Source organism: Pseudophryne corroboree, chromosome 9, assembly GCF_028390025.1.
Source record: "Pseudophryne corroboree isolate aPseCor3 chromosome 9, aPseCor3.hap2, whole genome shotgun sequence".
In the NCBI taxonomy this organism is placed as follows: Eukaryota; Metazoa; Chordata; class Amphibia; order Anura; family Myobatrachidae; genus Pseudophryne; species Pseudophryne corroboree.
Genome location: NC_086452.1, coordinates 99,894,703 through 99,920,701, shown reverse-complemented (window position 1 = coordinate 99,920,701; position 25,999 = coordinate 99,894,703). Strand labels below are relative to the sequence as shown.

The 25,999-nt window shown below is 45.3% G+C and overlaps 1 protein-coding gene across 2 annotated transcripts in view; it reads left to right on the top strand.

The window, feature by feature from the left end:
* TNR (tenascin R) overlaps nt 1-25,999 on the top strand; it is a 765,126-nt gene that overhangs the window by 632,493 nt on the left and 106,634 nt on the right. The window lies entirely within an intron of this gene.

The window sequence follows — 25,999 nt, the reverse complement described above, 5'->3', positions numbered from 1 at the left end:
ATTTGCACGGTCGTAAACATTGCAGCCGCATCCGAGATGGATGCGACCGCAATGTGATTGACAGTGGCAGAGTGCTGCAGGGATGGAGTTATGGCGTAGTGGGAGCGGTGCCGGGAAAATGGGAATGGACTGGCAGGGTTTACGGGCCAGCTGCGTGACGTCAAACGCAGCCGCTTCGATTTAAAAAATGCACAGTTTTTGGAGGTTTGACTGCAATTCCCATATGTATCATGCTCCAGAAAGCAAAACTTTCCTGAGCTTGTACCCGATAGAAAAACGACATCTATAGATGGCATTGCCTATAGGAGCCTTTGCGTGTCTTTCTTTATAAATCGCTGAGAGGTATCTGGTAGAATCCATCCCAATGTCCCCCGCAGCTTGCAGATTCTCTGGCCAATGGCCACACATGCGCAGAAGGACTCCCGGGTCATAAACCTGGAAGTCCTCACATCCCAAAATACAGCTCTTATCAGAAGACCTGTCCGTTGGGTAAATAATCACAAATCCTGATGCATATGGCATTAATACTAGAGATGAGCGGGTTCGGTTCCTCGGAATCCGAACCCGCCCGAACTTCAGCTTTTTTTACACGGGTCCGAGCGACTCGGATCTTCCCGCCTTGCTCGGTTAACCCGAGCGCGCCCGAACGTCATCATCCCGCTGTCGGATTCTCGCGAGGCTCGGATTCTATCGCGAGACTCGGTTTCTATATAAGGAGCCGCGCGTCGCCGCCATTTTCACACGTGCATTGAGATTGATAGGGAGAGGACGTGGCTGGCGTCCTCTCCGTTTATAGAGAAGAGAGTGAGACTAGAGTAGAGAGAGACACAGTATTTACTTTAGTAATTTTGGGGAGCATTAGGAGGAGTACTACTACTTGCTGAAGTGATAGTGTGACTGTATATCTGACCTGTGGGGGAGACAGTAGAGATGAGCGCCTGAAATTTTTCGGGTTTTGTGTTTTGGTTTTGGGTTCGGTTCCGCGGCCGTGTTTTGGGTTCGAACGCGTTTTGGCAAAACCTCACCGAATTTTTTTTGTCGGATTCGGGTGTGTTTTGGATTCGGGTGTTTTTTTCAAAAAACACTAAAAAACAGCTTAAATCATAGAATTTGGGGGTCATTTTGATCCCAAAGTATTATTAACCTCAAAAACCATAATTTACACTCATTTTCAGTCTATTCTGAATACCTCACACCTCACAATATTATTTTTAGTCCTAAAATTTGCACCGAGGTCGCTGTGTGAGTAAGATAAGCGACCCTAGTGGCCGACACAAACACCGGGCCCATCTAGGAGTGGCACTGCAGTGTCACGCAGGATGTCCCTTCCAAAAAACCCTCCCCAAACAGCACATGACGCAAAGAAAAAAAGAGGCGCAATGAGGTAGCTGTTTGAGTAAGATTAGCGACCCTAGTGGCCGACACAATCACCGGGCCCATCTAGGAGTGGCACTGCAGTGTCACGCAGGATGTCCCTTCCAAAAAACCCTCCCCAAACAGCACATGACGCAAAGAAAAAAAGAGGCGCAATGAGGTAGCTGACTGTGTGAGTAAGATTAGCGACCCTAGTGGCCGACACAAACACCGGGCCCATCTAGGAGTGGCACTGCAGTGTCACGCAGGATGTCCCTTCCAAAAAACCCTCCCCAATCAGCACATGATGCAAAGAAAAAGAAAAGAAAAAAGAGGTGCAAGATGGAATTGTCCTTGGGCCCTCCCACCCACCCTTATGTTGTATAAACAAAACAGGACATGCACACTTTAACCAACCCATCATTTCAGTGACAGGGTCTGCCACACGACTGTGACTGATATGACGGGTTGGTTTGGACCCCCCCCAAAAAAGAAGCAATTAATCTCTCCTTGCACAAACTGGCTCTACAGAGGCAAGATGTCCACCTCATCTTCACCCTCCGATATATCACCGTGTACATCCCCCTCCTCACAGATTATCAATTCGTCCCCACTGGAATCCACCATCTCAGCTCCCTGTGTACTTTGTGGAGGCAATTGCTGCTGGTCAATGTCTCCGCGGAGGAATTGATTATAATTCATTTTAATGAACATCATCTTCTCCACATTTTCTGGATGTAACCTCGTACGCCGATTGCTGACAAGGTGAGCGGCGGCACTAAACACTCTTTCAGAGTACACACTTGTGGGAGGGCAACTTAGGTAGAATAAAGCCAGTTTGTGCAAGGGCCTCCAAATTGCCTCTTTTTCCTGCCAGTATAAGTACGGACTGTGTGACGTGCCTACTTGGATGCGGTCACTCATATAATCCTCCACCATTCTATCAATGTTGAGAGAATCATATGCAGTGACAGTAGACGACATGTCCGTAATCGTTGTCAGGTCCTTCAGTCCGGACCAGATGTCAGCATCAGCAGTCGCTCCAGACTGCCCTGCATCACCGCCAGCGGGTGGGCTCGGAATTCTGAGCCTTTTCCTCGCACCCCCAGTTGCGGGAGAATGTGAAGGAGGAGATGTTGACAGGTCGCGTTCCGCTTGACTTGACAATTTTGTCACCAGCAGGTCTTTCAACCCCAGCAGACCTGTGTCTGCCGGAAAGAGAGATCCAAGGTAGGCTTTAAATCTAGGATCGAGCACGGTGGCCAAAATGTAGTGCTCTGATTTCAACAGATTGACCACCCGTGAATCCTTGTTAAGCGAATTAAGGGCTGCATCCACAAGTCCCACATGCCTAGCGGAATCGCTCCCTTTTAGCTCCTTCTTCAATGCCTCTAGCTTCTTCTGCAAAAGCCTGATGAGGGGAATGACCTGACTCAGGCTGGCAGTGTCTGAACTGACTTCACGTGTGGCAAGTTCAAAGGGCATCAGAACCTTGCACAACGTTGAAATCATTCTCCACTGCACTTGAGACAGGTGCATTCCACCTACTATATCGTGCTCAATTGTATAGGCTTGAATGGCCTTTTGCTGCTCCTCCAACCTCTGAAGCATATAGAGGGTTGAATTCCACCTCGTTACCACTTCTTGCTTCAGATGATGGCAGGGCAGGTTCAGTAGTTTTTGGTGGTGCTCCAGTCTTCTGTACGTGGTGCCTGTACGCCGAAAGTGTCCCGCAATTTTTCTGGCCACCGACAGCATCTCTTGCACGCCCCTGTCGTTTTTAAAAAAATTCTGCACCACCAAATTCAAGGTATGTGCAAAACATGGGACGTGCTGGAATTTGCCCATATTTAATGCACACACAATATTGCTGGCGTTGTCCGATACCACAAATCCACAGGAGAGTCCAATTGGGGTAAGCCATTCCGCGATGATCTTCCTCAGTTGCCGTAAGAGGTTTTCAGCTGTGTGCGTATTCTGGAAAGCGGTGATACAAAGCGTAGCCTGCCTAGGAAAGAGTTGGCGTTTGCGAGATGCTGCTACTGGTGCCGCCGCTGCTGTTCTTGCGGCGGGAGTCCATACATCTACCCAGTGGGCTGTCACAGTCATATAGTCCTGACCCTGCCCTGCTCCACTTGTCCACATGTCCGTGGTTAAGTGGACATTGGGTACAACTGCATTTTTTAGGACACTGGTGAGTCTTTTTCTGACGTCCGTGTACATTCTCGGTATCGCCTGCCTAGAGAAGTGGAACCTAGATGGTATTTGGTAACGGGGGCACACTGCCTCAATAAATTGTCTAGTTCCCTGTGAACTAACGGCGGATACCGGACGCACGTCTAACACCAACATAGTTGTCAAGGACTCAGTTATCCGCTTTGCAGTAGGATGACTGCTGTGATATTTCATCTTCCTCGCAAAGGACTGTTGAACAGTCAATTGCTTACTGGAAGTAGTACAAGTGGGCTTACGACTTCCCCTCTGGGATGACCATCGACTCCCAGCGGCAACAACAGCAGCGCCAGCAGCAGTAGGCGTTACACGCAAGGATGCATCGGAGGAATCCCAGGCAGGAGAGGACTCGTCAGAATTGCCAGTGACATGGCCTGCAGGACTATTGGCATTCCTGGGGAAGGAGGAAATTGACACTGAGGGAGTTGGTGGGGTGGTTTGCGTGAGCTTGGTTACAAGAGGAAGGGATTTACTGGTCAGTGGACTGCTTCCGCTGTCACCCAAAGTTTTTGAACTTGTCACTGACTTATTATGAATGCGCTGCAGGTGACGTATAAGGGAGGATGTTCCGAGGTGGTTAACGTCCTTACCCCTACTTATTACAGCTTGACAAAGGGAACACACGGCTTGACACCTGTTGTCCGCATTTCTGGTGAAATACCTCCACACCGAAGAGCTGATTTTTTTGGTATTTTCACCTGGCATGTCAACGGCCATATTCCTCCCACGGACAACAGGTGTCTCCCCGGGTGCCTGACTTAAACAAACCACCTCACCATCAGAATCCTCCTGGTCAATTTCCTCCCCAGCACCAGCAACACCCATATCCTCCTCATCCTGGTGTACTTCAACACTGACATCTTCAATCTGACTATCAGGAACTGGACTGCGGGTGCTCCTTCCAGCACTTGCAGGGGGCGTGCAAATGGTGGAAGGCGCATGCTCTTCACGTCCAGTGTTGGGAAGGTCAGGCATCGCAACCGACACAATTGGACTCTCCTTGTGGATTTGGGATTTCGAAGAATGCACAGTTCTTTGCTGTGCTGCTTTTGCCAGCTTGAGTCTTTTCATTTTTCTAGCGAGAGGCTGAGTGCTTCCATCCTCATGTGAAGCTGAACCACTAGCCATGAACATAGGCCAGGGCCTCAGCCGTTCCTTGCCACTCCGTGTGGTAAATGGCATATTGGCAAGTTTACGCTTCTCCTCCGACAATTTTATTTTAGGTTTTGGAGTCCTTTTTTTACTGATATTTGGTGTTTTGGATTTGACATGCTCTGTACTATGACATTGGGCATCGGCCTTGGCAGACGACGTTGCTGGCATTTCATCGTCTCGGCCATGACTAGTGGCAGCAGCTTCAGCACGAGGTGGAAGTGGATCTTGATCTTTCCCTAATTTTGGAACCTCAACATTTTTGTTCTCCATATTTTAACAGGCACAACTAAAAGGCACCTCAGGTAAACAATGGAGATGGATGGATTGGATACTAGTATACAATTATGGACGGGCTGCCGAGTGCCGACACAGAGGTAGCCACAGCCGTGAACTACCGCACTGTACTGTGTCTGCTGCTAATATATAGACTGGTTGATAAAGAGATAGTATACTCGTAACTAGTATGTATGTATAAAGAAAGAAAAAAAAACCACGGTTAGGTGGTATATACAATTATGGACGGGCTGCCGAGTGCCGACACAGAGGTAGCCACAGCCGTGAACTACCGCACTGTACTGTGTCTGCTGCTAATATATAGACTGGTTGATAAAGAGATAGTATACTCGTAACTAGTATGTATGTATAAAGAAAGAAAAAAAAACCACGGTTAGGTGGTATATACAATTATGGACGGGCTGCCGAGTGCCGACACAGAGGTAGCCACAGCCGTGAACTACCGCACTGTACTGTGTCTGCTGCTAATATATAGACTGGTTGATAAAGAGATAGTATACTCGTAACTAGTATGTATGTATAAAGAAAGAAAAAAAAACCACGGTTAGGTGGTATATACAATTATGGACGGGCTGCCGAGTGCCGACACAGAGGTAGCCACAGCCGTGAACTACCGCACTGTACTGTGTCTGCTGCTAATATATAGACTGGTTGATAAAGAGATAGTATACTCGTAACTAGTATGTATGTATAAAGAAAGAAAAAAAAACCACGGTTAGGTGGTATATACAATTATGGACGGGCTGCCGAGTGCCGACACAGAGGTAGCCACAGCCGTGAACTACCGCACTGTACTGTGTCTGCTGCTAATATATAGACTGGTTGATAAAGAGATAGTATACTCGTAACTAGTATGTATGTATAAAGAAAGAAAAAAAAACCACGGTTAGGTGGTATATACAATTATGGACGGGCTGTCGAGTGCCGACACAGAGGTAGCCACAGCCGTGAACTACCGCACTGTACTGTGTCTGCTGCTAATATATAGACTGGTTGATAAAGAGATAGTATACTCGTAACTAGTATGTATGTATAAAGAAAGAAAAAAAAACCACGGTTAGGTGGTATATACAATTATGGACGGGCTGCCGAGTGCCGACACAGAGGTAGCCACAGCCGTGAACTACCGCACTGTACTGTGTCTGCTGCTAATATATAGACTGGTTGATAAAGAGATAGTATACTCGTAACTAGTATGTATGTATAAAGAAAGAAAAAAAAACCACGGTTAGGTGGTATATACAATTATGGACGGGCTGCCGAGTGCCGACACAGAGGTAGCCACAGCCGTGAACTACCGCACTGTACTGTGTCTGCTGCTAATATATAGACTGGTTGATAAAGAGATAGTATACTCGTAACTAGTATGTATGTATAAAGAAAGAAAAAAAAACCACGGTTAGGTGGTATATACAATTATGGACGGGCTGCCGAGTGCCGACACAGAGGTAGCCACAGCCGTGAACTACCGCACTGTACTGTGTCTGCTGCTAATATATAGACTGGTTGATAAAGAGATAGTATACTCGTAACTAGTATGTATGTATAAAGAAAGAAAAAAAAAACACGGTTAGGTGGTATATACAATTATGGACGGGCTGCCGAGTGCCGACACAGAGGTAGCCACAGCCGTGAACTACCGCACTGTACTGTGTCTGCTGCTAATATATAGACTGGTTGATAAAGAGATAGTATACTCGTAACTAGTATGTATGTATAAAGAAAGAAAAAAAAACCACGGTTAGGTGGTATATACAATTATGGACGGGCTGCCGAGTGCCGACACAGAGGTAGCCACAGCCGTGAACTACCGCACTGTACTGTGTCTGCTGCTAATATATAGACTGGTTGATAAAGAGATAGTATACTCGTAACTAGTATGTATGTATAAAGAAAGAAAAAAAAACCACGGTTAGGTGGTATATACAATTATGGACGGGCTGCCGAGTGCCGACACAGAGGTAGCCACAGCCGTGAACTACCGCACTGTACTGTGTCTGCTGCTAATATATAGACTGGTTGATAAAGAGATAGTATACTCGTAACTAGTATGTATGTATAAAGAAAGTAAAAAAAAACACGGTTAGGTGGTATATACAATTATGGACGGGCTGCCGAGTGCCGACACAGAGGTAGCCACAGCCGTGAACTACCGCACTGTACTGTGTCTGCTGCTAATATATAGACTGGTTGATAAAGAGATAGTATACTCGTAACTAGTATGTATGTATAAAGAAAGAAAAAAAAAACCACGGTTAGGTGGTATATACAATTATGGACGGGCTGCCGAGTGCCGACACAGAGGTAGCCACAGCCGTGAACTACCGCACTGTACTGTGTCTGCTGCTAATATATAGACTGGTTGATAAAGAGATAGTATACTCGTAACTAGTATGTATGTATAAAGAAAGAAAAAAAAACCACGGTTAGGTGGTATATACAATTATGGACGGGCTGCCGAGTGCCGACACAGAGGTAGCCACAGCCGTGAACTACCGCACTGTACTGTGTCTGCTGCTAATATAGACTGGTTGATAAAGAGATAGTATACTACTAATATTATATATACTGGTGGTCAGGTCACTGGTCACTAGTCACACTGGCAGTGGCACTCCTGCAGCAAAAGTGTGCACTGTTTAATTTTAATATAATATTATGTACTCCTGGCTCCTGCTATAACCTATAACTGGCACTGCAGTAGTGCTCCCCAGTCTCCCCCACAATTATAAGCTGTGTGAGCTGAGCAGTCAGACAGATATATAATATATATAGATGATGCAGCACACTGGCCTGAGCCTGAGCAGTGCACACAGATATGGTATGTGACTGACTGAGTCACTGTGTGTATCGCTTTTTTCAGGCAGAGAACGGATATATTAAATAAACTGCACTGTGTGTCTGGTGGTCACTCACTATATAATATATTATGTACTCCTGGCTCCTGCTATAACCTATAACTGGCACTGCAGTAGTGCTCCCCAGTCTCCCCCACAATTATAAGCTGTGTGAGCTGAGCAGTCAGACAGATATATATAATATTATATATAGATAATAGATGATGCAGCACACTGGCCTGAGCCTGAGCAGTGCACACAGATATGGTATGTGACTGAGTCACTGTGTGCTGTGTATCGCTTTTTTCAGGCAGAGAACGGATTATAAATAAAACTGGTGTGGTCACTATCAGCAAAACTCTGCACTGTACTGAGTACTCCTAATGCTCCCCAAAATTAGTAAATCAAGTGTCTCTCTAATCTATTCTAAACGGAGAGGACGCCAGCCACGTCCTCTCCCTATCAATCTCAATGCACGTGTGAAAATGGCGGCGACGCGCGGCTCCTTATATAGAATCCGAGTCTCGCGATAGAATCCGAGCCTCGCGAGAATCCGACAGCGTCATGATGACGTTCGGGCGCGCTCGGGTTAACCGAGCAAGGCGGGAAGATCTGAGTCGCTCGGACCCGTGAAAAAAAACATGAAGTTCTGGCGGGTTCGGATTCAGAGAAACCGAACCCGCTCATCTCTAGGAGACAGTGGGGAGCAGTTAGAGTCTGAGAGCAGGAGTACATATTTTAACGTACAGTGCACACTTTTGCTGCCAGAGTGCCACACTGCCATTGTGACCACACTGACCACCAGTATATATTGTGATTGTCTGCTTAGGAGTACTACTTGCAAGTTGCTGATAGTGTGACCAGTGACCTGACCACCAGTTTAATTAATCACCACCAGTTTAATATATATATATATAATTATATATAATATATATATAATTGTATACCACCTACCCGTGTTTTTTTTTCTTTTCTTTCTTCTTGATACATACTACTATAGTAGCTTACTGTAGCAGTCTGCGGTGCTGCTGAGCTGACAGTGTCCAGCAGGTCCGTCATCAGTCATTACATAATAAATATATATACCTGTCCGGCTGCAGTACTAGTGATATTATATATATATATATTAATTTCATCTCATTATCATCCAGTCTATATTAGCAGCAGACACAGTACGGTAGTCCACGGCTGTAGCTACCTCTGTGTCGGCAGTCGCTGGTCCATCCATAATTGTATACCACCTACCCGTGTTTTTTTTTTTTTCTTTCTTCTTGATACATACTACTATAGTAGCTTACTGTAGCAGTCTGCGGTGCTGCTGAGCTGACAGTGTCCAGCAGGTCCGTCATCAGTCATTACATAATAAATATATATACCTGTCCGGCTGCAGTACTAGTGATATTATATATATATATTAATTTCATCTCATTATCATCCAGTCTATATTAGCAGCAGACACAGTACGGTAGTCCACGGCTGTAGCTACCTCTGTGTCGGCAGTCGCTGGTCCATCCATAATTGTATACCACCTACCCGTGTTTTTTTTTTTTTTCTTTCTTCTTGATACATACTACTATAGTAGCTTACTGTAGCAGTCTGCGGTGCTGCTGAGCTGACAGTGTCCAGCAGGTCCGTCATCAGTCATTACATAATAAATATATATACCTGTCCGGCTGCAGTACTAGTGATATTATATATATATATATTAATTTCATCTCATTATCATCCAGTCTATATTAGCAGCAGACACAGTACGGTAGTCCACGGCTGTAGCTACCTCTGTGTCGGCAGTCGCTGGTCCATCCATAATTGTATACCACCTACCCGTTGGTTTTTTTTTTCTTTCTTCTTGATACATACTACTATAGTAGCTTACTGTAGCAGTCTGCGGTGCTGCTGAGCTGACAGTGTCCAGCAGGTCCGTCATCAGTCATTACATAATAAATATATATACCTGTCCGGCTGCAGTACTAGTGATATTATATATTAATTTCATCTCATTATCATCCAGTCTATATTAGCAGCAGACACAGTACGGTAGTCCACGGCTGTAGCTACCTCTGTGTCGGCAGTCGCTGGTCCATCCATAATTGTATACCACCTACCCGTGGTTTTTTTTTTTCTTTCTTCTTGATACATACTACTATAGTAGCTTACTGTAGCAGTCTGCGGTGCTGCTGAGCTGACAGTGTCCAGCAGGTCCGTCATCAGTCATTACATAATAAATATATATACCTGTCCGGCTGCAGTACTAGTGATATTATATATATATATATTAATTTCATCTCATTATCATCCAGTCTATATTAGCAGCAGACACAGTACGGTAGTCCACGGCTGTAGCTACCTCTGTGTCGGCAGTCGCTGGTCCATCCATAATTGTATACCACCTACCCGTGTTTTTTTTTTTATTCTTTCTTCTTGATACATACTACTATAGTAGCTTACTGTAGCAGTCTGCGGTGCTGCTGAGCTGACAGTGTCCAGCAGGTCCGTCATCAGTCATTACATAATAAATATATATACCTGTCCGGCTGCAGTACTAGTGATATTATATATATATATATATATATATATATATATTAATTTCATCTCATTATCATCCAGTCTATATTAGCAGCAGACACAGTACGGTAGTCCACGGCTGTAGCTACCTCTGTGTCGGCAGTCGCTGGTCCATCCATAATTGTATACCACCTACCCGTGGTTTTTTTTCTTTTCTTTCTTCTTGATACATACTACTATAGTAGCTTACTGTAGCAGTCTGCGGTGCTGCTGAGCTGACAGTGTCCAGCAGGTCCGTCATCAGTCATTACATAATAAATATATATACCTGTCCGGCTGCAGTACTAGTGATATTATATATATATATATTAATTTCATCTCATTATCATCCAGTCTATATTAGTAGCAGACACAGTACGGTAGTCCACGGCTGTAGCTACCTCTGTGTCGGCAGTCACTGGTCCATCCATAATTGTATACCACCTACCCGTGTTTTTTTTTCTTCTTTCTTCTTGATACATACTACTATAGTAGCTTACTGTAGCAGTCTGCGGTGCTGCTGAGCTGACAGTGTCCAGCAGGTCCGTCATCAGTCATTACATAATAAATATATATACCTGTCCGGCTGCAGTACTAGTGATATTATATATATATATATATATATATTAATTTCATCTCATTATCATCCAGTCTATATTAGCAGCAGACACAGTACGGTAATCCACGGCTGTAGCTACCTCTGTGTCGGCAGTCGCTGGTCCATCCATAAGTATACTAGTATCCATCCATCTCCATTGTTTACCTGAGGTGCCTTTTACTTGTGCCTATTAAAATATGGAGAACAAAAATGTTGAGGTTCCAAAATTAGGGAAAGATCAAGATCCACTTCCACCTCGTGCTGAAGCTGCTGCCACTAGTCATGGCCGAGACGATGAAATGCCAGCAACGTCGTCTGCCAAGGCCGATGCCCAATGTCATAGTACAGAGCATGTAAAATCCAAAACACCAAATATCAGTAAAAAAAGGACTCCAAAATCTAAAATAAAATTGTCGGAGGAGAAGCGTAAACTTGCCAATATGCCATTTAGCACACGGAGTGGCAAGGAACGGCTGAGGCCCTGGCCTATGTTCATGGCTAGTGGTTCAGCTTCACATGAGGATGGAAGCACTCAGCCTCTCGCTAGAAAAATGAAAAGACTCAAGCTGGCAAAAGCACCGCAAAGAACTGTGCGTTCTTCGAAATCCCAAATCCACAAGGAGAGTCCAATTGTGTCGGTTGCGATGCCTGACCTTCCCAACACTGGACGTGAAGAGCATGCGCCTTCCACCATTTGCACGCCCCCTGCAAGTGCTGGAAGGAGCACCCGCAGTCCAGTTCCTGATAGTCAGATTGAAGATGTCAGTGTTGAAGTACACCAGGATGAGGAGGATATGGGTGTTGCTGGCGCTGGGGAGGAAATTGACAAGGAGGATTCTGATGGTGAGGTGGTTTGTTTAAGTCAGGCACCCGGGGAGACACCTGTTGTCCGTGGGAGGAATAGGGCCGTTGACATGCCTGGTGAAAATACCCAAAAAATCAGCTCTTCGGTGTGGAAGTATTTCACCAGAAATGCGGACAACATTTGTCAAGCCGTGTGTTGCCTTTGTCAAGCTGTAATAAGTAGGGGTAAGGACGTTAACCACCTCGGAACATCCTCCCTTATACGTCACCTGCAGCGCATTCATAATAAGTCAGTGACAAGTTCAAAACTTTGGGCGACAGCGGAAGCAGTCCACTGACCAGTAAATCCCTTCCTCTTGTAACCAAGCTCACGCAAACCACCCCACCAACTCCCTCAGTGTCAATTTCCTCCTTCCCCAGGAATGCCAATAGTCCTGCAGGCCATGTCACTGGCAATTCTGACGAGTCCTCTCCTGCCTGGGATTCCTCCGATGCATCCTTGCGTGTAACGCCTACTGCTGCTGGCGCTGCTGTTGTTGCTGCTGGGAGTCGATGGTCATCCCAGAGGGGAAGTCGTAAGCCCACTTTTACTACTTCCACCAAGCAATTGACTGTCCAACAGTCCTTTGCGAGGAAGATTAAATATCACAGCAGTCATCCTGTTGCAAAGCGGATAACTGAGGCCTTGACAACTATGTTGGTGTTAGACGTGCGTCCGGTATCCGCCGTTAGTTCACAGGGAACTAGACAATTTCTTGAGGTAGTGTGCCCCCGTTACCAAATACCATCTAGGTTCCACTTCTCTAGGCAGGCGATACCGAGAATGTACACGGACGTCAGAAAAAGACTCACCAGTGTCCTAAAAAATGCAGTTGTACCCAATGTCCACTTAACCACGGACATGTGGACAAGTGGAGCAGGGCAGGGTCAGGACTATATGACTGTGACAGCCCACTGGGTAGATGTATGGACTCCCGCCGCAAGAACAGCAGCGGCGGCACCAGTAGCAGCATCTCGCAAACGCCAACTCTTTCCTAGGCAGGCTACGCTTTGTATCACCGGTTTCCAGAATACGCACACAGCTGAAAACCTCTTACGGCAACTGAGGAAGATCATCGCGGAATGGCTTACCCCAATTGGACTCTCCTGTGGATTTGTGGCATCGGACAACGCCAGCAATATTGTGTGTGCATTAAATATGGGCAAATTCCAGCACGTCCCATGTTTTGCACATACCTTGAATTTGGTGGTGCAGAATTTTTTTAAAAACGACAGGGGCGTGCAAGAGATGCTGTCGGTGGCCAGAAGAATTGCGGGACACTTTCGGCGTACAGGCACCACGTACAGAAGACTGGAGCACCACCAAAAACGCCTGAACCTGCCCTGCCATCATCTGAAGCAAGAAGTGGTAACGAGGTGGAATTCAACCCTATATATGCTTCAGAGGTTGGAGGAGCAGCAAAAGGCCATTCAAGCCTATACAATTGAGCACGATATAGGAGGTGGAATGTACCTGTCTCAAGCGCAGTGGAGAATGATTTCAACGTTGTGCAAGGTTCTGCAACCTTTTGAACTTGCCACACGTGAAGTCAGTTCAGACACTGCCAGCCTGAGTCAGGTCATTCCCCTCATCAGGCTTTTGCAGAAGAAGCTGGAGGCATTGAAGGAGGAGCTAAAAGGGAGCGATTCCGCTAGGCATGTGGGACTTGTGGATGGAGCCCTTAATTCGCTTAACAAGGATTCACGGGTGGTCAATCTGTTGAAATCAGAGCACTACATTTTGGCCACCGTGCTCGATCCTAGATTTAAAACCTACCTTGGATCTCTCTTTCCGGCAGACACAAGTCTGCTGGGGTTCAAAGACCTGCTGGTGACAAAATTGTCAAGTCAAGCGGAACGCGACCTGTCAACATCTCCTCCTTCACATTCTCCCGCAACTGGGGGTGCGAGGAAAAGGCTCAGAATTCCGAGCCCACCCGCTGGCGGTGATGCAGGGCAGTCTGGAGCGACTGCTGATGCTGACATCTGGTCCGGACTGAAGGACCTGACAACGATTACGGACATGTCGTCTACTGTCACTGCATATGATTCTCTCCCCATTGAAAGAATGGTGGAGGATTATATGAGTGACCGCATCCAAGTAGGCACGTCAGACAGTCCGTACTTATACTGGCAGGAAAAAGAGGCAATTTGGAGGCCCTTGCACAAACTGGCTTTATTCTACCTAAGTTGCCCTCCCACAAGTGTGTACTCCGAAAGAGTGTTTAGTGCCGCCGCTCACCTTGTCAGCAATCGGCGTACGAGGTTACTTCCAGAAAATGTGGAGAAGATGATGTTCATTAAAATGAATTATAATCAATTCCTCCGTGGAGACATTGACCAGCAGCAATTGCCTCCACAAAGTACACAGGGAGCTGAGATGGTGGATTCCAGTGGGGACGAATTGATAATCTGTGAGGAGCGGGATGTACACGGTGATATATCGGAGGATGATGATGAGGTGGACATCTTGCCTCTGTAGAGCCAGTTTGTGCAAGGAGAGATTAATTGCTTCTTTTTCGGTGGGGGTCCAAACCAACCCGTCATTTCAGTCACAGTCGTGTGGCAGACCCTGTCACTGAAATGATGGGTTGGTTAAAGTGTGCATGTCCTGTTTATACAACATAAGGGTGGGTGGGAGGGCCCAAGGACAATTCCATCTTGCACCTCTTTTTTCTTTCATTTTTCTTTGCGTCATGTGCTGTTTGGGGAGTGTTTTTTGGAAGGGCCATCCTGCGTGACACTGCAGTGCCACTCCTAGATGGGCCAGGTGTTTGTGTCGGCCACTAGGGTCGCTTATCTTACTCACACAGCTACCTCATTGCGCCTCTTTTTTTCTTTGCGTCATGTGCTGTTTGGGGAGTGTTTTTTGGAAGGGCCATCCTGCGTGACACTGCAGTGCCACTCCTAGATGGGCCAGGTGTTTGTGTCGGCCACTAGGGTCGCTTAGCTTAGTCATCCAGCGACCTCGGTGCAAATTTTAGGACTAAAAACAATATTGTGAGGTGTGAGGTATTCAGAATAGACTGAAAATGAGTGGAAATTATGGTTTTTGAGGTTAATAATACTTTGGGATCAAAATGACCCTCAAATTCTATGATTTAAGCTGTTTTTTAGGGTTTTTTGAAAAAAACACCCGAATCCAAAACACACCCGAATCCGACAAAAAAAATTCGGTGAGGTTTTGCCAAAACGCGGTCGAACCCAAAACACGGCCGCGGAACCGAACCCAAAACCAAAACACAAAACCCGAAAAATTTCAAGTGCACATCTCTAATTAATACACATTAGTATGCATACAGTAAGTGGTTAGCAAAACTGTAACTGAAGCTGAATAAGGCCTTGTAGCAAGTAGTGTTGGTCTGCAAGAGAACAGCAGGATAGCCAGCTCTAGCTGTGCTTGTGCCTTGCTTAGTCTTGGTTACGGGTAGAGATGCTTGAATTTTAATCGGGTTTCACTGGTTCAAAAAGGGCAAGTTTGTGGGTCATTAACAACAGCTAAAATTATTTTAAAACCAAACAATTGAACAGTGGCTCAACTGTGCCAATGATAATGCTCCTCTGATTGGTTCCATGTGAATTGATAGCCTGAATTCTCATGAATAGTTGTTCAGACTAAACTATTTACAGGCCATACATGCCAATCTCCCAAAATGTCTGGGAGGCCAATGAATTTTCTGGGTATCCTCCCAGACTATTGAGAATGTCTTCAGTTCTGCCACAGGGTAGATGAAGTGGGCAGAGGTGGGGGTGCAACACTGCAGTTTCCATCATTATGGCTTGACTATGATGCGGGGTGAAGCAAACTGTGTCAATGATCAGTAGGAAGGCTGTTACAAGCCGCTAGCGGCGCGTCTGTGTTACTTCACTCCAACAGCTAGATTCCTGCATGTATCCCTGCGTTCAGCCTCAGCTGATGCATAATTAATAGTTTGCCTCTGTGTGTCTAGCTGTCCAGCTGCACGTCCTTTACTTTAATCATTACCTTTCTGAATTACTGGGGCTGATTGAGGCAGCCACATTTAAATTCCCTTCTTGGTCACTCCCAATCTGCTGGTGATACTGTAGTTCCAGCTACATGTGAGAACCAGTCAGCCCTGTGAACTCCTAAAATTCGGATACCCTGCCTTGTGCATGTTCCTGATTTGAACCAGCTCTCCTAGAATTCAGATTTTCACGTGGTTCTTCCGCACAGAGTCTTGCCTTCCGCATTTCATTATTGTTACCACCTTGTGCATTGTTGCATTTATATTCAGTTAAGTTGCTTATATCACCCTGTGCATTGTTGCATTTACATACCATCTGTGCTTTATTATTATTATACCACCCTGTGCATTGTTGTATTTCATATACGTTCAGTGTTTATTATTATATCACCCTGTGCATTGTTACACTCATGTACATCCTATTATTTATCTCTGTCTGTGTATTTAGCAGCGTTATTAAGGTTGTGTCCAGTGAAGGTCTCACTGTACTGCATTTACTCCTGCCCAGCCTCCAATAGTCACCTTGTCCTTACATAAGACCTGGGGGCATCTGAGTATGGGGTGGACCTGGAAAGGCGGCTGCTATAGGTGAAGGCTAGCATCGCAGGAGGCTAAAACACTGCTGGGCAGGGGTAATTGTGTGAGCGTCACCAAGTACTACCTGATAATCCTCATTACTGAGTAGTTACCGTAACAGAGGCTTAAGGGGATACAGAATGCATTATCACTCCAATGACTGATAATGTGTTACCATCATGGCCCATAAGTAGGAGGGCAGAATTGTGTTGCCCCAACCCACTCAGAATATGTAGAGCTGTCCTCTGCATCGCCTAGAAGGCAGTTCTACAATATCTGCCTGCAAGTATAGTATAGATGACAGTGTCAATTTTACATTCCATTTCCCTAGTCTATAACCATTCTGCCATTGTAACACACAAATGCTCAATAATTACCCTGTTCTAATTAATGTGAGTGTGATGGTGTGTAATGTCACTCTCTGAACAGGTTTTTACAGTTATTATCTTGTCCTGCTCTGGATTTACAATATGGTTGATCATTTTGTGCTAAATAATGTCAAGCGCTTAATGAACGACAGGAATTCTCTATAGCGCAATCTACAACACTCAGAGAACGAAATCTGTTTCTCGCCTGAATTATGCAGGGCTTGCAGCAAACCAGGGGAATTGTAGAACTGTCAGAATTCATAACACCTTGTAATGGACCAAAAAAGTTCTACTGCTCCAGCAAAGGAATAGATCTCATGCACAAGGAAAATACACCTCTGAGAAATCAGGCAGCCACTGCTGAGATACACACTATTAAAGCTATGCTAAGACATTCAATGTACCGTAGCACATTGCTTTTCATTGCGATGGCAATACGGCGTTTATGAGACGGGCTCCTATCGGATAATTCTTTTTCAATGGGTAGGAGAAAAAATGATAAACTGGGCCATTATTAAAGGCCCAATTTGATGTGGGCAATTTTTTAAGTACGCAAAATAAAATGATGACATTAATCAGGATTGTTTGAGTAAAGGTGTCCGGATTCCTTTTTTAAACACGGACAGTGAAAAGATTGCTGTAAATGGAGAAGACAAGGGCCCTCATTCCGAGTTGTTCGCTCGCTAGCTGCTTTTAGCAGCATTGCACACGCTAAGCCGCCGCCCTCTGGGAGTGAATCTTAGCTTAGCAGAATTGCGAACGAAAGATTTGCAAAATTGCGATTAGAAATTTCTTAGCAGTTTCTGAGTTGCTCGACACTTACTCTGCCACTGCGATCAGTTCAGTCAGTTTCGTTCCTGGTTTGACGTCACAAACACGCCCAGCGTTCGCCCAGACACTCCCCCGTTTCTCCAGCCACTCCCGCGTTTTTCCCAGAAACGACAGCGTTTTTTTCACACACACCCATAAAACGGCCAGTTTCCGCCCAGAAACACCCACTTCCTGTCAATCACACTCCGATCACCAGAACGAAGAAAAATCCTCGTAATGCCGTGAGTAAAATACCTAACTTTTGAGTAAAATAACTAAGCGCATGCACAGTAAGAGACTAATCGCAGTATAGAGAAAATCGGCAACGAGCAAACAACTCGGAATGAGGGCCAATATTTTTACTGCTCTGTGCCGACTCCTGCCAGTTATCTGACACATAACAGATAATAAATTGGCAATATATATAGATACTGTATGCTGATGGCAAGTGACATTTAATCTACCTTGTTTAGTACTGATTGACAGGTAAATGACATGTTAAACTTACCATACATATAACCCAGCTGCTATTTGATTAGTGCTGTCCCATGTGTGATGTGGCATTGACGGTAGAGATGTGCACCGGAAATTTTTCGGGTTTTGTGTTTTGGTTTTGGGTTCGGTTCCGTGGCCGTGTTTTGGGTTCGAACGCGTTTTGGCAAAACCTCACCGAATTTTTTTTGTCGGATTCGGGTGTGTTTTGGATTCGGGTGTTTTTTTCAAAAAACCCTAAAAAAACAGCTTAAATCATAGAATTTGGGGGTCATTTTGATCCCAAAGTATTATTAACCTCAATAACCATAATTTCCACTCATTTTCAGTCTATTCTGAACACCTCACACCTCACAATATTATTTTTAGTCCTAAAATTTGCACCGAGGTCGCTGGATGACTAAGCTCAGCGACCCAAGTGGCCGACACAAACACCTAGCCCATCTAGGACTGGCACTGCAGTGTCACGCAGGATGGCCCTTCCAAAAAACACTCCCCAAACAGCACATGACGCAAAGAAAAAAAGAGGCGCAATGAGGTAGCTGTGTGAGTAAGCTAAGCGACCCTAGTGGCAGACATAAACACCTGGCCCATCTAGGAGTGGCACTGCAGTGTCACGCAGGATGGCCCTTCCAAAAAACACTCCCCAAACAGCACATGACGCAAAGAAAAAAAGAGGCGCAATGAGGTAGCTGTGTGACTAAGCTCAGCGACCCAAGTGGCCGACACAAACACCTGGCCCATCTAGGAGTGGCACTGCAGTGTCACGCAGGATGGCCCTTCCAAAAAACACTCCCCAAACAGCACATGACGCAAAGAAAAATGAAAGAAAAAAGAGGTGCAAGATGGAATTGTCCTTGGGCCCTCCCACCCTTATATTGTATAAACAGGACATGCACACTTTAACCAACCCATCATTTCAGTGACAGGGTCTGCCACACGACTGTGACTGAAATGACGGGTTGGTTTGGACCCCCACCAAAAAAGAAGCAATTAATCTCTCCTTGCACAAACTGGCTCTACAGAGGCAAGATGTCCACCTCATCATCATCCTCCGATTCATCACCGTGTACATCCCCCTCCTCACAGATTATCAATTCGTCCCCACTGGAATCCACCATCACAGCTCCCTGTGTACTTTGTGGAGGCAATTGCTGCTGGTGAATGTCTCCATGGAGGAATTGATTATAATTCATTTTAATAAACATCATCTTCTCCACATTTTCTGGAAGTAACCTCGTACGCCGATTGCTGACAAGGTGAGCGGCGGCACTAAACACTCTTTCGGAGTACACACTTGTGGGAGGGCAACTTAGGTAGAATAAAGCCAGTTTGTGCAAGGGCCTCCAAATTGCCTCTTTTTCCTGCCAGTATACGTACGGACTGTCTGACGTGCCTACTTGGATGCGGTCACTCATATAATCCTCCAACATTCTTTCAATGGGGAGAGAATCATATGCAGTGACAGTAGACGACATGTCCGTAATCGTTGGCAGGTCCTTCAGTCCGGACCAGATGTCAGCATCAGCAGTCGCTCCAGACTGCCCTGCATCACCGCCAGCGGGTGGGCTCGGAATTCTGAGCCTTTTCCTCGCACCCCCAGTTGCGGGAGAATGTGAAGGAGGAGATGTTGACAGGTCGCGTTCCGCTTGACTTGACAATTTTCTCACCAGCAGTTCTTTGAACCCCTGCAGACTTGTGTCTGCCGGAAAGAGAGATCCAAGGTAGGTTTTAAATCTAGGATCGAGCACGGTGGCCAAAATGTAGTGCTCTGATTTCAACAGATTGACCACCCGTGAATCCTTGTTAAGCAAATTAAGGGCTCCATCCACAAGTCCCACATGCCTAGCGGAATCGCTCTGTGTTAGCTCCTCCTTCAATGTCTCCAGCTTCTTCTGCAAAAGCCTGATGAGGGGAATGACCTGACTCAGGCTGGCAGTGTCTGAACTGACTTCACGTGTGGCAAGTTCAAAAGGTTGCAGAACCTTGCACAACGTTGAAATCATTCTCCACTGCGCTTGAGACAGGTGCATTCCACCTCCTATATCGTGCTCAGTTGTATAGGCTTGAATGGCCTTTTGCTGCTCCTCCAACCTCTGAAGCATATAGAGGGTTGAATTCCACCTCATTACCACTTCTTGCTTCAGATGATGGCAGGGCAGGTTCAGGCGTTTTTGGTGTTGCTCCAGTCTTCTGTACGTGGTGCCTGTACGCCGAAAGTGTCCCGCAATTCTTCTGGCCACCGACAGCATCTCTTGCACGCCCCTCTCATTTTTTAAATAATTCTGCACCACCAAATTCAAGGTATGTGCAAAACATGGGACGTGCTGGAATTTGCCCATATTTAATGCACACACAATATTGCTGGCGTTGTCCGATGCCACAAATCCACAGGAGAGTCCAATTGGGGTAAGCCATTCTTTGATGATCTTCCTCAGTTGCCGTAAGAGGTTTTTAGCTGTGTGCGTATTCTGGAAAGCGGTGATACAAAGTGTAGCCTGCCTAGGAAAGAGTTGGCGTTTGCGAGATGCTGCTACTGGTGCCGCCGCTGCTGTTCTTGCGGCGGGAGTCAATACATCTACCCAGTGGGCTGTCACAGTCATATAGTCCTGAGTCTGCCCTGCTCCACTTGTCCACATGTCCGTGGTTAAGTGGACATTGGGTACAACTGCATTTTTTAGGACACTGGTGAGTCTTTTTCTGAGGTCTGTGTACATTTTCGGTATCGCCTGCCTAGAGAAATGGAACCTAGATGGTATTTGGTACCGGGGACACAGTACCTCAATCAAGTCTATAGTTGGCTCTGCAGTAATGATGGATACCGGAACCACGTTTCTCACCGCCCAGGATGCCAAGGCCTCAGTTATCCGCTTTGCAGCAGGATGACTGCTGTGATATTTCATCTTCCTCGCAAAGGACTGTTGGACAGTCAATTGCTTGGTGGAAGTAGTAAAAGTCGTCTTACGACTTCCCCTCTGGGATGACCATCGACTCCCAGCAGCAACAACAGCAGCGCCAGCAGCAGTAGGAGGAATCCCAGGCAGGCAGGAGAGGACTCGTCAGAATTGCCAGTGACATGGCCTGCAGGACTATTGGCATTCCTGGGGAAGGAGGAAATTGACACTGAGGGAGTTGGTGGGGTGGTTTGCGTGAGCTTGGTTACAAGAGGAAGGGATTTACTGGTCAGTGGACTGCTTCCGCTGTCGCCCAAAGTTTTTGAACTTGTCACTGACTTATGATGAATGCGCTGCAGGTGACGTATAAGGGAGGATGTTCCGAGGTGGTTAACGTCCTTACCCCTACTTATTACAGCTTGACAAAGGCAACACACGGCTTGACAAATGTTGTCCGCATTTCTGTTGAAATACTTCCACACCGAAGAGCTGATTTTTTTGATATTTTCACCAGGCATGTCAATGGCCATATTCCTCCCACGGACAACAGGTGTCTCCCCGGGTGCCTGACTTAAACAAACTACCTCACCATCAGAATCCTCCTGGTCAATTTCCTCCCCAGCGCCAGCAACACCCATATCCTCCTCATCCTGGTGTACTTCAACACTGACATCTTCAATCTGACTATCAGGAACTGGACTGCGGGTGCTCCTTCCAGCACTTGCAGGGGGCGTGCAAATGGTGGAAGGCGCATGCTCTTCACGTCCAGTGTTGGGAAGGTCAGGCATCGCAACCGACACAATTGGACTCTCCTTGTGGATTTGTGATTTCGAAGAACGCACAGTTCTTTGCTGTGCTTTTGCCAGCTTAAGTCTTTTCATTTTTCTAGCGAGAGGCTGAGTGCTTCCATCCTCATGTGAAGCTGAACCACTAGCCATGAACATAGGCCAGGGCCTCAGCCGTTCCTTGCCACTCCGTGTGGTAAATGGCATATTGGCAAGTTTACGCGTCTCCTCCGACGATTTTATTTTAGATTTTTGAGTCCTTTTTTTACTGATATTTTGTGTTTTGGATTTTACATGCTCTGTACTATGACATTGGGCATCGGCCTTGGCAGACGACGTTGATGGAATTTCATCGTCTCGGCCATGACTAGTGGCAGCAGCTTCAGCACGAGGTGGAAGTGGATCTTGATCTTTCCCTATTTTTGGAACCTCACCATTTTTGTTCTCCATATTTTAATAGGCACAACTAAAAGGCACCTCAGGTAAACAATGGAGATGGATGGATACTAGTATACTTATGGATGACGAGTGACTGACGACACAGAGGTAGCTACAGCCGTGGACTACCGCACTGCGTCTGCTAGTATAGAGATGATAATGATATAAAAAATATATATATATCACTACTGCATGTATATATAATATAATGACGGACCTGCTGGACACTGTCAGCAGACTCCTAAACTACTAGTATGAAGAAGATAGAAAAAAAAAACCCACCACAGGTAGGTATACAATTATGGACGAGCACTGACGACACAAATATATATATCACTACTGCAGGTATATATAATATAATGACGGACCTGCTGGACACTGTCAGCAGACTCCTAAACTACTAGTATGAAGAAGATAGAAAAAAAAAACCCACCACAGGTAGGTATACAATTATGGACGAGCACTGACGACACAGAGGTAGCTACAGCCGTGGACTACCGTACTGCGTCTGCTAGTATAGAGATGATAATGATATAAAAAAAATATATATATCACTACTGCAGGTATATATAATATAATGATGGACCTGCTGGACACTGTCAGTAGACTCCTAAACTACTAGTATGAAGAAGATAGAAAAAAAAACCCCACCACAGGTAGGTATACAATTATGGACGAGCACTGACGACACAGAGGTAGCTACAGCCGTGGACTACCGTACTGCGTCTGCTAGTATAGAGATGATAATGATATAAAAAATATATATATATCACTACTGCAGGTATATATAATATAATGACGGACCTGCTGGACACTGTCAGCAGACTCCTAAACTACTAGTATGAAGAAGATAGAAAAAAAACCCCCACCACAGGTAGGTATACAATTATGGACGAGCACTGACGACACAGAGGTAGCTACAGCCGTGGACTACCGTACTGCGTCTGCTAGTATAGAGATGATAATGATATAAAAAATATATATATATCACTACTGCAGGTATATATAATATAATGACGGACCTGCTGGACACTGTCAGCAGACTCCTAAACTACTAGTATGAAGAAGATAGAAAAAAAAACCCCACCACAGGTAAGTATACAATTATGGACGAGCACTGACGACACAGAGGTAGCTACAGCCGTGGACTACCGTACTGCGTCTGCTAGTATAGAGATGATAATGATATAAAAAATATATATATATCACTACTGCAGGTATATATAATATAATGACGGACCTGCTGGACACTGTCAGCAGACTCCTAAACTACTAGTATGAAGAAGATAGAAAAAAAAAAACCACCACAGGTAGGTATACAATTATGGACGAGCACTGACGACACAGAGGTAGCTACAGCCGTGGACTACCGTACTGCATCTGCTAGTATAGAGATGATAATTATATAAAAAATATATATATATCACTACTGCAGGTATATATAATATAATGACGGACCTGCTGGACACTGTCAGCAGACTCCTAAACTACTAGTATGAAGAAGATAGAAAAAAAAAACCCACCACAGGTAGGTATACAATTATGGATGAGCACTGACGACACAGAGGTAGCTACAGCCGTGGACTACCTTACTGCGTCTGCTAGTATAGAGATGATAATGATATAAAAAATATATATATATCACTACTGCAGGTATATATAATATAATGACGGACCTGCTGGACACTGTCAGCAGACTCCTAAACTACTAGTATGAAGAAGATAGAAAAAAAAACCCCACCACAGGTAGGTATACAATTATGGACGAGCACTGACGACACAGAGGTAGCTACAGCCGTGGACTACCGTACTGCGTCTGCTAGTATAGAGATGATAATGATATAAAAAATATATATATATCACTACTGCAGGTATATATAATATAATGACGGACCTGCTGGACACTGTTAGCAGACTCCTAAACTACTAGTATGAAGAAGATAGAAAAAAAACCCCACCACAGGTAGGTATACAATTATGGACGAGCACTGACGACACAGAGGTAGCTACAGCCGTGGACTACCGTACTGCGTCTGCTAGTATAGAGATGATAATGATATAAAAAATATATATATATCACTACTGCAGGTATATATAATATAATGACGGACCTGCTGGACACTGTCAGCAGACTCCTAAACTACTAGTATGAAGAAGATAGAAAAAAAAACCCACCACAGGTAGGTATACAATTATGGACGAGCACTGACGACACAGAGGTAGCTACAGCCGTGGACTACCGTACTGCGTCTGCTAGTATAGAGATGATAATGATATAAAAAATATATATATATCACTACTGCAGGTATATATAGAATATAATGACGGACCTGCTGGACACTGTCAGCAGACTCCTAAACTACTAGTATGAAGAAGATAGAAAAAAAAAACCCACCACAGGTAGGTATACAATTATGGACGAGCACTGACGACACAGAGGTAGCCACAGCCATGGACTACCGTACTGCGTCTGCTAATATAGAGATGATAAAGATGATAGAGATGAACAAAAAAAATATAACACTACTGCAGGTAAATATTTATATAATATAATGAATGACGGACCTGCTGGACACTGTTAGCAGAATGCGTTTATAGAATAAAAAAAAAAAACACCACAGGAGTGTTTGTTTAACTTTTTCAGGCAGACAATATACTGGTGGTCACTGGTCAGTCACACTGGCAGCAAAAGTGTGCACTGTACTCCTGCTATAACTGCACCCCAGTCTCCCCCACAATTCAGCTGTGTGAGCAGTGAGCACTCAGCACAGTCAGATATACATAGATATATCATGCAGCACACTGAGGCTGAGCACAGATATGGTATGGAGCGTTTTTTTCAGGCAGAGAACGGATTAAAAAAAACTAGCAAAACTCTGCACTGACTGTACTCCTCCTAACAGCTCTCCCCAATCCTCCCCACAATAAGCTAAGCAGCAATCAGATCAACTAACTACTAACAGTAACTATAAACGGAGAGGACGCCAGCCACGTCCTCTCCCTATCAATCTCAATGCACGTGTGAAAATGGCGGCGACGCGCGGCTCCTTATATAGAATCCGAGTCTCGCGAGAATCCGACAGCGGGATGATGACGTTCGGGCGCGCTCGGGTTAGCCGAGCAAGGCGGGAAGATCCGAGTCTGCCTCGGACCCGTGTAAAAAGGCTGAAGTTCGGGGGGGTTCGGATTCCGAGGAACCGAACCCGCTCATCTCTAATTGACGGTAATGGTGGCAAATCACAACGGTTCAGGTCTGCAGTGTTAATTGGCCACTAATATTATTATGATTAATATTTAAATATAGATTTGTAAGTAAATTGCTACAAAGTGACTGCAGAGAGAACATCAGGTAACAGTGGATGCTATATTTTTGCCAATATGTTTTATTGCCACCCATGTAAGTATGCATGAGCTAATTGCAGTAGGTACAAGTTCACAAAACATGACATATTTTTACATTGTTTCTGCTCTTTTTAATTGAGTCCTCTCGTGACTATTAATTCTGTTTCTGGCAAAAACATATCAAAACGACAGCTACTTATAGGGGACAGACTGCAGGTGTTTAGGTGGTCAAATCAAATAAGTAAAAGTTATTCCAATTTGTACGACCTATATTATTATGAAATGTTTTATAGTAGAAAATACTTCAGTATTTGCCCGGAGCATACCTGGTGACTTTCTGGCTGCTACTTCTTTGGAGCAGGCAGCCAGGTCGGCTCAGTAGGGGTGGGGTATCAGCATAGGCAGGTGGTGCGGGGGCATAAAGGCGCGATCATATCATCACACCCATCCCCCGC